The sequence below is a fragment of the Eschrichtius robustus genome, chromosome 14, assembly GCF_028021215.1.
Source record: "Eschrichtius robustus isolate mEscRob2 chromosome 14, mEscRob2.pri, whole genome shotgun sequence".
Classification (NCBI taxonomy): Eukaryota; Metazoa; Chordata; class Mammalia; order Artiodactyla; family Eschrichtiidae; genus Eschrichtius; species Eschrichtius robustus.
Genome location: NC_090837.1, coordinates 99,941,939 through 99,957,030, shown reverse-complemented (window position 1 = coordinate 99,957,030; position 15,092 = coordinate 99,941,939). Strand labels below are relative to the sequence as shown.

Here is a 15,092-nt window from a genome sequence, read left to right as displayed (position 1 = left end):
ACAGGACTTGGCACATAGAAGGTGCTCAATAATCCTTTTTTTTTTTTTTTTTTTGAATGATTAAAACAAATGGATAGTGATTAGAGTATCAGGGGGACTATGTAATCCAATAAAGTATCAGAATTTATACGGATCGAAAGCAACATAGCTCACTGGGAAATCCGTAGACCTAGTGCAGGCTTTTGGACTTTGGACAAGTAATTCTCTGTGCTCAGTTTCATTACGAATCATAACATAACTTCCCTCATACAGCTGCCTTGAGGATGAAGTGAGAGTGTAAGGAAAGCATTTAACAAACTGTCAATGGGTGGTAACTATTATTACTATTCCTTAAGTTTTTCATCTAAGTAGTATTAGTTCAATCTATATAATGGACTCAACATACAAAATAAGTGGGTTTTGCCCATTTAATCTGCCATGTTTTCATCCCATTGAATTCTCAGCCCACATAAATCATTTAAATAGCACTTCATTAGGAATAGGAAGGCCACTGAGAGAAGCCAGGATGCTTTCAACCAAATTTTCCATTGTTTGTCGTCTTGCTTGATGAGTTGCACTTCCAATGTGAGGTGTCAGAGTGACGTTCTTCAACTCCAACAAAGGATGATCTCTGAAATACAGATTAATTGAGGAAAACTATTCAGAGTCGTTTCGTTTCTTTAATGTCATATTATGGTTTCATACCCCCTACCCTGAGATGGGGAAGGCTGTGGGAGCCTTATGGCGTACTCTTAATGACATCTGGGTATGACCACTGCTTATCTAACCCTGGTTTGGGTGGCCGAACATTTCTGGGTGTAAAATACGTATCCTAACTGCACCCAGGCCATTAGTTCACAATTGCACAACATGCGTGATGGATTAAATGACACTGACCCACAAGACAAGAAAGGGCCTTGGGGAATTAGGTGCTGATCTAGGCATCATGGCACAAGCTGAATGTGCCTTTAATGGGAATAGCATTCAGAAGGGAAAGATTTATTAACTAGAATTAGCAGATTAGAGGGAGCTCTCTTCCAGGAAGAAGGCAAAGGATGGGAGTTAGCCTGGAAAGATAATGAGGTTTTCGTGAAGTGGGTCAGGCAGACTCAAGCATAATGATGGGTAATATTAGCACCCAGGATTGGGAAAGTGCTATCACCTGGCCCAGCAGGCATCCTGACTATTTTAACACAGAGGCCAAAGTAGACATGTGGCAGTGGTCCCCCATCATAGATACTGAGGCTCAAGGGGCACACCCTTGAGAATCTTACAGACCCCAAAACCTATGGAAGTTCTCTGGGGGCACCTGTAATTTATATCAATGTAGTTTGACTGCCCTCACCTCCAGGAATGACTGAAGTAAGACATATCCTGTGGTACAGTTAGCAGGGATACAAACTATTCTGAAAAACACTCATCCTCCCCTTATGAAGGAGGTGGGCCCTACTATATAACAGCACACGCTGGAAAACAGTACAAGGGTGCAAACTGAGACAGGGTGACTGGCTTTGTCCCAACTGACTTGGAACCCAGAAATAACTGAATCACGGCTAACTGTACCAACACCTGCCCATAATAATATCTGGTGTATAGGCAAGAGACAATTTTGTTGAGAAGGCATAGCAAATACCTCTGCAATTGTTATCGATTTGTTATGTAATGAAACTGCATTGTACCATGACAATATTGCAATATGGTATATAACACTGGCATTGTTGGTAAGATTTAAGTACCTCATGTAAGTAAGTCAGATGATAATAACTGACATTGACGATCAATGGGAAATGACTGGCCTGAGGAAATACTGGATTTAGGTAAGTATCAGCTAATTTATATACTAAATAGTGCTACACAAGTTCATCATAATGTACAAATAGTGGTAGATCAAGGGGTTGGGGGGAACAAGTAATCAAATTAGTACAAAAATACAATGGGTTAGTTTCTTTAAATCTATCCCTGCCCCACATTGGCTCCTCCAAGTGTTAGGCGAAGTCATACTGATACTATTGCTGTATCTGTCATATAAATTAATAAATGTAGATAATCCAATAAATATCATTTTGCTCTGAGACAGCTAAGCCTAAGGGCCAGTGGCTGGCCTGTATAGTAAAGAATTAACTCAGCAGGCAGGCTTGGAGTTCTTGAACCCTGCACATTCCAAAGATCGGACTGGCCTTTGACTGGCCTCTGGAAGATAACCTGTGAGCCCTTGAGATATACTGCCTGGTAAGAGTGTCTTATACTTGGGGCCCTGAGCAAAGCCAGATAGTTTATGCTAGTGATTTAATTTGTGGTGAATGCCTGTTTTTGTTCGCCTAGGGCTCTGGGCCAATCTGTATCAGTTTGACCTCTGCAGGGTCTGGAGACTAAGAAGCCAGTGTCAGACATGTGGGCACTCCACACCTACGTGACTGACCCCCTGATACCAAGGCTGGGCTGAGCTTCCCTGGTTGGAAATACTTAACGTGTGTTGTCACACACCATTACTGGAGGTGGTAAGCACTGTTCACACAGCTCCACTGGGAGGACAACTGGAAGGGCCAGCCTGGTTCTCCTCGACTCCCCTGTAAGGTTTCTCCCTTTGCCGATTTTAAACTATATCATTTCACTGTAATAAACTGTAACTGTGAGTAGGAAAGCTTTTCTGAGTTCTGCGAGTCTTGCTAGCAAATCATTAAGGCTGAAGGTGATCTTGGGGACTCCTGGCGCTATTGGCAAATGAATATTTTATTTTTAAAATAATACACAGTAAATCCTTTTGTAAAGCAAAGAATACTTATGTAGTATGACTAAACAACTACAGGTTTCCTACTTTTTAAATTACTTTTTTCACAGTAAGCGGCATCAAAATGTCTCCCTGAAAAACCAAGATGAAAACTCAGACCTATCTGATAAATATACAGATTAGAAATTAACGTGGGTATCTGAATATAAGTTATTCATAAAATAGTTGTTAAACCTCTTGGCCACAAAAATGATTTCACATGGGACACTGGGAGTGCATCACCTATTAGAATAAACTAAGCTTTGGGATATAACCCTGGTATTTGCCCTGTGACTTGTGTGTAAAAGTTCATTTTAGCAGGCAACAGGGGTGATAACATGACTTCTCCATTTTTGAGTAAGTTGACAACTATCTAAAATGGTCATGCTTCTTTATTTATATTGAAATTATTTTTTGTTCTAGATTAGTGGCTCTCTTATTTGGTCTTTACACTCTTAAAAATTAAGAACCCCAAAGAACATGTGTTTATGAGGGTTATGCCTATCAACGTTTATTGTATTAGAAATGAAAACTGAAAAAAATTTAATACAATCATACAGAAGCACACATTTCATTAGCTGTCAGAGTGATGATGTCATCACATGTCCTTAAGTCTCTGGAAGACTCCACTGTACACTTGTGTGAGAAAACATGAGTGGAAATAAATAACATCTTACAGTATGATGAAAATAGTTTTGACGTGGAAGCTCCTCTCTACTTGCTAGATAGGATGCTGCCTGATTCATGAATTATTAAATAAATCCAGTTAGACCTTTAAAAAGAAAAATAAATTAGTTTTGACTTCATAGACCCCCTGAAAGGGTCTCCAGACCACATTTTGAGAAACTCTGTTCTGAATAAATTATTGTTTTTCTCAGAAATGTCTGTAAGTTCTATGACCAATCTCGATAAACTTAGGTATTAAATTTGGTCATAATGTCAAACATTCATCTGACAGTAATTTGCTTACTGGATCGAAATCAAAGCTGGAGGAATCAAAGTTAGGAATAGCTGGTTTAATGAATGACAGCATCAAGATTCAAAATGACAGAACCAAGACTCCAGTCCCAACAGGCTGGATCACTGGGTCAAAACACACAAGCAAACGAAATTAAATACAAATAAATGTAAAATTCCACACATAAACTTAAAAAAAAATTGAGAGAATAACAATTTCAATTGTAGCTGACTAAAAACTTAACGAGTTTAAGGTGCAGTGAGGCTGCCAACACAACCTTTGCGTAATTTCTCTACAGTGGTCAGGCCACGACATGAATACTGTGTGCCATTCTCAGGAGCACATTTTCAAAGGACTGTAAAATCTAAAGTGCTGGAAGGCAAGGTATCTGGAAATGACATCATTTAGGCTGCAACTGAAGGATATGAAGATACTTAGACTCAAAAAAAAAAAAAAAAAAAAGACTAAGATGAAATGTAGTGGTTGTCTTAAAATACATGAAGGTTTGTAAAGAGGTGAATAATCAAGAGTTCGCCTTTGATGCTCCAGAAGGCAAACCAGGGTCGGTGGGTAAAGGGAGGACTGCTTGGCTTGATGTGAGAAAGACTGTTGTGTGCAGTCTCCATCCGCGGGGTCGGGGGCCTGAGGGCCCTGAGCACCCTGTCCGCGAGGTGTCGGAGCAGAGGCCTGACCCGCTGCAGAACTGGACAGGTCACCAGGGGCCTGCTCAGGCCCCTCCAAGGCCAAGACCCTACGCGATTACAACACGTGGCTCAACATGGCCGCAAAAGCCAAAAGCAGCAGTTGTCTGAGGACTGCCCCACCTGGATCGAGAAAACCGTAGATCCTGTGTGGCTTCCTTCCCTGGGCAGGGGTTCTGGGTACGTCACATCCAGCGCTGCTGCTTTAATGACCCCGGTCTGAAGGGCTTCCACCAGGGCGTCTTGATCAACTAACAGACCTGGGTGGACGAGACCCCTCCTCGGTAGGTCCCACAGTTAGTGCACTCTGGTCACATTCACTACTGTTCTGACACGTCTTGATCTTGTCAGAGGTTTGACAGCATGTGAACTTCATTCTGCCACTTCGTTCTCGGACACTAACAGCCTGCTACATGCCAGGCAGTGCACTAAACCCTTCACAGATGCTGTCTCGCCAAATCCTCCACTTACCCAGCAAAAGTCAATACTCTTTACAGATGAGGCTTGTAGGTTACATGCTCAGCCAAAGTCACATGCTTCTAAAGCATCTACTCAGATCTGAGCCCAGGTCTGTCTGACCCTGAGCCTAGGCCCTGCCACTTCACCACACCGCCTCCCAAAGCCACCGCAGGGTTCCAGGAAACAGCCCCCAGATAGTAGTTTTAGGTACACATTAAAAAACCAAACAGCCACAAACATCACCCATAACTGCATTTCAAATACAAGATAGCAGCAGCAGCTGAGAAGGAAACCCCTTCCTCCCAGCAGAGACCTGCAAGGAACCTCCTTCCTGCTGGCGGGCTGGGCCGCCCTACAGGTCACACAGCACCAGCCTGCCTGTGCTGCTGGTGGAGAATCTAGTCCCAAGCTCTTTCCTGGGGTGATTGTTTTTCCAGAATCTTTACTTTGTCACCGACCTCTGACATTACCAAAAGCATATAATGCACTGGTCCTTCCTGCTCACCTACAGGGTCTGAATTTTCAGAAAACCTTCAAGCATACTAGCTTGGCCCTGTGGGGGTTCACGGCAAGCCCTGCTTTCCTTGTTTTACGGAGGAGAGACACGGGTGGTTCCTGGTGATGCCAGCTCTCTCGTGTCTTCCGGCCGCCGATCCCAAAGGCAAGCCGCCCGCACGTCTGAGGCCAGCACCGATCCTCACGTGTGCTGGCTCCCCCAGCGCCGAGCACTCCGACGCTTTCTTCTTCACAAATGCCACACCAACCCACCAGAAAATCTGGTTATCGCGCGGGGCCTAAAGCCTCCTGTATGCAAACAAAGCTCCACGTAAATGTCAAAGAACCAACCAAACAAACACAAAGTTATTTTTTTAAACTGAGGCTCAGAAAATTCATCCCCATACATTCTGCTTGATTATACGTGGAAGGTCAAACTGTGATTCCGCTCCCAAGGAGATGCCCATACTTGGATCTGAAACCCCGCAGTGTACTATTCTCATTCTTTTTGTTACTAATTTGAGGTTCAAAATGACGTGAAGACAAAAATCAGACCTATTTCTAAATATAAAGTAAAACCCCTTTAGCTCACCACCCAGCAGTCTAAGTGGATTTTTCAGACCATTCAGGGAAAAGGTTGACTGGGAGTGCTGAGAGGATGGCCAGGGCTGGGGGTGGGGCCCTCCTGCACAGCCCCCCGGCCTACACACAGCGGCGGGGCAGGCACCTCTGCCGATGCTGGGAGAATGGCGGTGGGCTCCATCCCACTCCGCTCCCGCCTCCCATCAGGCCCCGGACCTGGGGCGTCAGGCTCACAGCCAGCATCACAAGTCCCATCGCTGAAGCAGGTCATCCAGCCCCTCACAGTAAGTGGCCCCAGTGGCTTCCTCCTCCTCCGATTTTCTGTGAAGGGAACAAGGGAGAAAAACCGCGTTCTCTAGTTAGAAATTCATCAACTCCCGGAAGGAGTTTCTGAGAGGAGCCATGGACTCAGTCTGTCCTCCCCTGGGCCAGACCCTCACGTGGGTCCAGAGGCGGCTGGACCCCGAGGCCAGGGCTCACCCATGGAAACGCCGTGGGCGTCTCTGGGTGCTCTGAGCCCCGTGTCTGTGGGGTGTCACACCAGACGGCGAGCCCCTTGAGGTCAGGAGCTTCCTCTCACTCAACTCTGAGCCCCCAGAGTAGGGTACACGCCCGATGGTGTCAGACAGGCTTTCAGTGACGTCCAGCATTGCTGAATATGGGCAAACACATCAGAATTTCCAGAGAAAAACAACAAAACGGGAGAGAGCCTGGGAGTGCCATCTGTTCAACAGAGAGCAAGGATCCAGGGGTCTGGTTCAGGCAGGAATGAGTGCTCTGTTTCGGGTCCAGTCCTAACTCCTGCTCTGGGCACCCCAGACAGCTGATTATTCAACAGAAATTCCAAGCTCCAGGGGGTCACAGCATCCCTGGTAGCCACTACTGCCCTACAAATATGGAATACAAAACTACGTGAATTCTTTCTACACATCTTGGCCAGCGGACCACCTGAAGGAGAGAGGAACGGCCAGCACACACTGCCACTGAGAAAGCCCTGCCCACCTCACACGCCTTGTCCTGGCCTCTGCGTCGGCCCTCACCGCACTGGGAGCTGTGACAGCTACCGAAGCCTCGCCACTATCCACTGTGCAAACAGGGTGGCTGAAAAGGGGGCGGTCCTGATGTAAAGTCTCCCAGCTCACCCTGCCTCTGGGAGTGGAAATCTATTCCGTGGCAACAGAAGCCACTGAAAGGCTGTGAACAGCGCCATCATCTGGCCGGTCTGCAGACGGGGCTGAAGTTCGAGAGCAGAGAGCAGCCCCTTAGGGGGCAGATACTGCAGGTGAGAAAGGCCAGGGCCTAGGCCGGTGGCAGGTGGCAGCGATGAAGTGAGAGTGAACAGGCAGGTCTGAGGGTTGTTTTGAGACAGAATTAACAAGACTGGGTGTTGGGCTGAATGCTGCTGGTGGAGTAAGAGGAAGAGGGCTTCAGACTGAATACCGTGGGGGGGAAGCACACACCTGTGTGTTATGTGTGTTCCAGTGTGGACAGCGTCTCCCATGATGAGGAAGAATCACTTTACAAACTGAAACAGAGCACAGCTGTAGGTGAGCCAAAATCTCCTTTCTCTCTGGTGAAATTTTTTCAATGAAGAGAAGATAATCTGCTGCATTTCTGGGTGATCATAAAAATACCACAGTCCCTTCCTTGATCATCAGTCCTACTTTTTGGAGAAACAGAATAGGGGAATTGTATGAAAAGTGGAGGAATAATATATCTAAACTGTATTTAAGGCAGTGACGGTGCAAGTTCTGCTCAGTTAATCTCAAGTCCGTTTTCCGAATTTTACCTGCGTTTCCTGTTGTGGTAGAGAATCTCCATGTCAAACGCTCTGGCCCGCTGAGCGATCTTACAGCCAGCGCTGCCCACGCCGATAATTCCCAGAGTGCTCCCTGTCACTTCTTAAGCCATCCAGTTTGTAGAAAGGTTCTCCGTATGTGGCGAAATAGCCAACTGATGACCTAAAATAAACACGATGCGGAGTGGGCAGCGTGGCCAGCACCACGCGCAAAATCCCCACAACCCTCACCGGGCCGCCTGAAGGGGAGACGAGGTTACAGGAAGCCCGGGGCGGACCCTGGGTGCTCACGCATTCCTATCCGACAGCAAAATGTTTCTGCAAGGGAAGAATGACAGGAACAGGGCAGCTTCCTCATTAACAAACCCCAGCCTCCTGGCAGAATGCTTTAAAAGAGCAACTTCTGGAACTTCCCTGGTGGTCCAGTGGTTAAGACTCCAGGCTCCCAATGCAGGGGGCCCGGGTTCGATCCCTGGTCAGGGAACTAGATCCCACATGCATGCCGCAACTAAGAGTTCACGTGCCACAACTAAGGAGCCCACGTGCCACAACTAAGGAGCAGGCAAGCCGCAACTAAGGAGCCTGCCTGCCGCAACTAAGACCCAGTGCAACCAAATAAATAAATAAATATTTTTTAAAAAAACCCCAGCAACTTCTTTCACATTTCTGGTTAAAATTTGTTGGTTTTGGTGTGTGCAAGTGTCTGTACATTTGTGACTACATGTATGTGTATGTGTGTGTGACTGTGCATATATTTGTGTGTGCATGTGTCTGTGAGTGTGCACATGTGAACCAGCAGTCAGAAACAGAACCGGCTCGGACTTCCCTGCTGGTACAGTGGTTAAGAATCTGCTTGCCAATGCAGGGGACACAGGTTCAATCCCTGGTCAGGGAAGATCCCACATGCCGCGGAGCAACTAAGCCCGTGCGCCACAACTACTGAGCCTGCACTCTAGAGCCCGCGAGCCACAACTGCTGAAGCCCGTGCACCTAGAGCCCATGCTCCGCCACAAGAAAAGCCAGCGCAGTGAGAAGCCCGCGCACCGCAGCAAAGAGTAGACTCTGCTCGCCGCAGCTAGAGAAAGCCCGCGGGCAGCAACAAAGACCCAACGCAGCCAAAAATTAAAAATTAAAATTAAAATATTGGGAAAAAAAAAAAAAAGATGCAGACCATGCTTGGTTCTTGCCTCCTCTTTCCTCAAGCCCCTTCACCCCAGAGCTCCACCAGGACAACGGCCAAGTGCTGAAGTGCTGCACTGCTCCTCCCGGGGATGCGCCCAGCAATGTCCAGTGTGTGGGGAGCTGGGGTTCTGCCTGCTCACTTGTGGGCCTTCACCCCAGGGTAGCATGCTGAGCGGCCAGTGAACTACCCCAAGGGCATTTCAACAGCGGTGCTGAAAGTACTTCACACGTTGCGTAGTGAGTGGAAGTTGGTGGAGGAGAAAACAGTGTATCAGACAGATCACATGGACTGCATGTGCCTGGGTGCCGAGCTCGGGCCTGACTAGGCTGAAACAACCAAAAGTGGCACCAAGTCCAGGTCAACAAAGTCCTGGACGCAGTGTGAAGAGATCAGGGCTTTATCAGGTGTGATATTAAGTATCTGTCATCTGATCTCTGGAAAACAAGCGTCTCCTGGCTGTTTACCTTCCATGACTCTCCGAGCTGCGGCCAGCAGCAAGGCCATCCCCAGGTCTGCCGTGCGGCTGGAAACGGCGTGTGGCGTGTTGGCCGCCTTCACACCAAAGCTGGCAACGAGTCCCGGGTCCAGGTGGTCCAGCCCCGCCCCTACGCTGGCAACGATCTTCAAGGAGGGCAGGCTGCGCAGCAGCTCCTGGCTAACGGCCGGCCTTCCGCCCCAGACGTACACGGCTTGGATCTTTTGGACCCAGCTGTGTTTTATTTTCCAAAAATTCTTGCATGGTAATGAGATTAAAGTGTTTTTGCAGGTCTCCAGCATGATCTTCACATATACCATATTGTCCTTCAAGTCCAGACACCGAAACTCCAGGTAGGTCCTGATCGCCCGTGGCCTGCAGAAAGATAGATGCAATTTCTGCTGTCAAAGAGAGTCTCCAAGAGAACAACCCATATGCTCTTCTACTGCTCTTTAGATTTTCTAAATTACAACAGGACTGGAATTCATTTTCTTTCCTGGATAAATTCCTGTAAAACCTGTAACGCAGCAGAGCTGGACTCTGAAGGTACCAATGCTCCCATCACTGCCACTTTCCTCCCCACCCGACAGGGGTCTTTATTCCTGCCCTTCGGCTGTGGTGGCAGCCTCCGGGCCCCCTCCGATGGCCGCTCCTGGTGATCACGCCTTCGTGAGACCCCCAGCCTGGAGTGCACTTCTCGTGAAGAGAATGCAGCAGAAGCGAAGGGGGGGGGTCCTGCTCTCCCCTGCTCCCCCTTCTCCCGGGGGGCCAGGGCCATGCTGGGAGGCAGCCCTGTGCCAAGGCCCAAGTGAGTGGGAGGCAGGACTTAAGAGGCTGGCCAACGGCCTGGGAGCCTGGGGATGACCACAGCCCCGGCCAGCGCCTTGACTAAAGTTTCCCGAGGGACCCTGAGCCGGAACCGCTCAGGTAAGCCACTCCTGGACTCCGACCTGAAGACATGCCCCCATAACAGAGGTTTGTGGTTTTCAGCCACTAAAATTTAGGGTAATTTTATGCAACAATAACTAACAAATAAAACTGACCATTTTTTACTGTGAGAGTAAAAGATACTTTTTACTGTCTGTCAAACAAATTAAATAATGTTTTACGTTCTTTGTTCCTAATTAAAAAGAAGATATTTTTAACATTTTATAGCTTTCTTCCAAAAAGAAAACCAGTTGCTTTCAAGAGTTGAGGCTAGTGAATGCACTTTATCTTTGGGTCACAAACTTAGCTAAAAATGTTTACAATGTGTTCAAAGCTCAGAGCATAATGGGCTAAAAAACTTGTGTTTGCTTTTGGGACTTTCAGTAAAAGATTAAAAGAGTTTCATTCAAGATAAGATCTTAGTTATTTTTATAGAAAGGAGTCTCAATTCCTGACTGCTTTAACGTTGGTTATGGAGCAATGACACACATCCATCACGCCATTATCGTCAGTGGTCGCACACGGAAAAGATCCAAGATCCTCCGAGTGACTCGTGGCTGCTCCAAATGCGAAGAGGGAGAGAGTCCCAGTCGGGGCAGATAGACGGAGCAGGGGTGGGAGCACCGGGCAGATGCAAGAGCTCCCTCCATCCCTGGGCTCTGGCTCTTGCTCTATAACTCCTTTCACGAGCACCAGCCTCTGACCATCTCCACTCACAGCCAGGAGTCCAGCAAAGGAGCACGAGACAGGAAGTGGGACCCGCCATCAACAGCTTCGGGAGAAGGGAGCGTGAGCCCTGTCTGCCGCTGTGCTGATGCCTGGGGCTCAGAGGAGCGGGCCGGGCCGGAAGGCGAGAACTCTGGCTCTGGCACAGCTCTGCGGCTCATCGAACGTCTCCCAGGCTTCCTGCGTTCTTGGTGAAACCGGAGTGATATCAACAGGCAGTGTTTTACAGCTGCACCGTAAGATCACATTTCATTCTCCTCCCCTAATTTCTGCATAAAGAGAGCTAAGTGGACATGCCTCTGGCAGGTGTCCTTGGATGCACAGAACTGACATGATGGTTAGGTTGGGAACATTCTGACAACAAAGGAACTCACCACAAAGTAGGTGTATTTTTACACGACTGCATTTTGTCTAAGTCAAAAGATAAACCCATATGTGAAATTTGGAAAAGTCAAAAATTTTACAGCTTTGTTTTTGGTTAACAGAGTGATAGTTCAGACATGAAAATGTAGTTAGACGACGTTTTCTAACTGCTATGTGCATTCTCCTTACACTGTTTAATTTGAACTGCTAGCACAGATTAAAAATTAGTTTTCTCCTTGCGAAATGATTGCTTAATTAAAAAATAAAAGAATATGTATTAACTTTGTTGAAATTGCCCTCAACAGACCCAAGGCTCTAAATTCAGGATTTTCTTCTTTTAAAGTCCCTGTAAAATTGAGACCCACAAAAAGAAAAATAAAGTAGAATGAACTTCCAACCTCTTCTTTCAAAGGAAAGTAAGACCCACGTTTGTATAGCACTCATGAGAGGGAAGTGTGGAGGGAGGCATGCAGACCCGTGACCAGTGACTGTGACTGCCCAGCTGGACTCTGGGCCCAGAGGAGGACAGGGCAGGAGGAGCTCTGGGGTAACACAAGTACAGAGAGAACAAATTGAAACCACAGAAGGGGCAAGGACGGAGGCAGGCAAGGGGCAGGGGAGTAAGGAAGGTATTTTTAACTTAAAAAGCAAAAATGAAAATAAAAACCAATTGCAACCAATAAAAATATGTTTTAGTTTTTGGGACAGAGAGAAAGAAACAAAGATGAGGTGAGGGCAGAAAGAGGACAAAGCAGGACCAAGTGCAAAGGAGGAGCTGGGCATTGGGTTCAGGCTGCTCTGCCTGGCTGTGCTTCCCTCAAACTCGCTATCCTCCAACGTAAAGTGAGGGGAACAGACCGCCTGGCTTGGTGGCCCTGACAGTGAAAAAGAACATTCAGAGCCTGGAGAACCTACTGCAAGCCTTCAATGAATGGGAGTTACTAATGTTTAAATCTGAACAACAATTTAGATATTTACCCAACTGTCTAGAAACAAACTTACACCAAAGAGGGAGACTGAATTCATACAACACAGTAACATTTCTTAAAATCCTATTTCCTCATGAAGCTTCCTCTCTTAATATTGGAGAGGTGAGTCCAATACCCGCCCCCCATCATCCTCACATCCCCAGCGTGCCAAGACTTGCTTCAAACTGGCGCCAACTGACTTTAATCTTCTCTCCCTGCCACTCTGTCCTCTTATCCTCTCTCCAATCCCTTTCAAAGTCTATCCTCATCTCACCTACCAAGCAGTTCTCTGCCCTGTCTATGGGTATAAAATTAAAGTTGTTTGTTTTCTGTCCTCTACAGATTCCCAGCCCAGCTTCTGCTCCAAAGAAGCTCAGAAAACAGCCTGGGAAAAAAAAAGAATTCTCCGTAATGAGGAGTAGGTGACGCCATGGTTAGCCCCTCTGCTTTTATAATCATCCTTAGCTTGATATTCTGGATTTGCTGGAGAACAATCTGTTCACTCATGACTAGATAAGAGTACCTAAAAGTTTAAGATATACCAAAGGGCATATCCTTGAGGGTGTGTTTGCTAGTTCTAGCTTAATGAAAACTGCACTGTTTACACCCTTTATGTGAGGTTTCTCCAGTCACCAGGTATCAACAAATCCAATGTAATTTAAGACCAATACTGTCACAATGTGTCTCAGCAAAAACAGTTGCTTCCCTCCTAAGAAATGGTTTGTCAGGGCCTGCTAAACATTAAGGAAAAAAAGACAAGATAAAAAAACCTAGGGACTTCCCTGGTGGCGCAGTGGTTAAGAATCCGCCTGCCAATGCAGGGAACACGGGTTCGAGCCCAGGTCCGGGAAGATCCCACGTGCCACGGAGCAACTAAGCCCATGCACCACAACTACTGAGCCTGCACTCTAGAGCCTGCGAGCCACAACCACTGAAGCCCGCGTGCCTAGAGCCCGTGCTCCGCAACAAGAGAAACCACCGCAGTGAGAAGCCCGCGCACCGCAGTGAAGAGTGGCCCCCGCTCGCCACAACTAGAGAAAGCCCATGCAGCAATGAAGATCCGACACAGCCAAAAATAAATATATTAAAAAAAAACAAACAAACCTGGATTCATGCAGGGGAATAAACTATAAACTCTGATGTGGATACCTGAATCTATTCATTTAAAGCTTAATCTGCCACTGCCTGGAGCTTAGAAAAAAGTTAAGTACCTGTCCGAATTGACCTTTAGATTCTGGCAGTGTCTGAAGCCGCCTTAAGCCTTCTCTCGAACAAGGCAGGTATAAATAACAACAATGTATTTTCCTTATTAAATTCTTCAGGATCGTGCCCTGCGAGCCCAGAAGGGTCTTAGGACTCTAATGCTGCCCACCTGCCCCAGGTGAACTTCCAGGTCAGTCACACCCACGCGGCAGAGCTCAGTCCAGTCTCCCGCCCACACCGCGACATCCGGGTCTTTTAAAAAGACCCCAGATTCAAGGGACGCTCCAGCAGGCCCTGTCTCCCAGGCAAGACCCGGACAGCGAAGCGGCGAGGTCAGAGAGCGTAGTGCCCCCGCCCCAGTCCTACGGCCAGCCACGCGGGAGCCAGGCCCCAAAGCCCGCCGACTGCACCTCCCAGCCGCGCCCCCAAACCGCCGACCACACCTTCCAGCCGCGCCCTAAGCCCGCCTGCCGTGCCCAAGCCCCGTCCCAAGCCCCACAGCTTGGTCCTCCTCTGCTAGCCCCGCCCAATCAACTGGGCCGCGCCCACATCTCCGGCGTTCGGTTAGCGGCCGGGAACTGCGGGCGCCAGGCGTGCGCATGCGAGAAGCCACCTGAAGGGCAGGTTGCCGAGGCCCCACCCCTGGCGGGCGGGTTTGGGATGGAGCCTCCTTCAGGAGCGGAGTCTGGGTGGTCGGGTGTGGGGCCTGTGTGGTGGGGAAGGTTGCTGGCCTGCTTCAGCGTGGGGAGTGTGAAAATTAATACACAGAAACCTCATTTAAGATGGAGCACCACTCCCCCTCGATTGGAGATCCAGCAGGAAAAAGGGCTCAACCTCGCTACAGGCGGGGAAGGAAGCCTTTCTCCGAGTCTGGAAACAGCCCAGCCAATGGGAAGCTACTACACTTCCAACTCGGGGTTCCCTCCAATGGGCTCTTTGTTTATAACAAGCAGCCACGCCCAACTCCCCCTTCTCCTCTATAAAGGAGTTTCCCCTGCGTTGGTCTCTGGACTTGCCTGTGGTTTGCCATAGACTGAGCGTTTTAAATTGCAGGTTTTTGCTGTTCCTGAATAAACCCACTCTGCTGGTAAAGTAATCAGCTATTTTATTGTTTTAGGTGGTCAGGTGGGGGGACCTTGCGGGGGCGCATTGTTGGGCAGGGTCTGCACGCTGGCGCCTGGCTGGCTTCTGAAAAGAGCAAGTCTCACCCTGAGATCAGGACTGCCTTCTTCCCGGGAAAGTGGGCGGTGGATGACGCAGGCCCTCCCTGCGGCAGGAGGCCTCCTCCTTTTTGGCACTGCCTACGCCCTGCTCTAAGTCACCCACGAGGGTTTACTCCTGTGTCTCCACGGTTCTGGGTCAGTGTGTCACAAATTCAGTCATTTTTCATAGTCACACACCACCTGTGTTGCTATTTACTCATTTTCCCCCCTAAGTAAATTAAAAATCAACTCAAGTGTTTACTTACCTAGTCAAAAATAATACTATCTGGGGATATCGCTGGTATT

At 48.0% G+C, this 15,092-nt stretch overlaps 1 pseudogene; it reads right to left on the bottom strand.

Annotated features, from left to right (window-relative positions):
* Window positions 1–408: 408 nt before the first annotated feature.
* On the bottom strand, window positions 409–10,175 carry LOC137776245 (glyoxylate/hydroxypyruvate reductase B-like; annotated as a pseudogene).
* Between the last annotated feature and the right edge of the window lie 4,917 nt (window positions 10,176–15,092).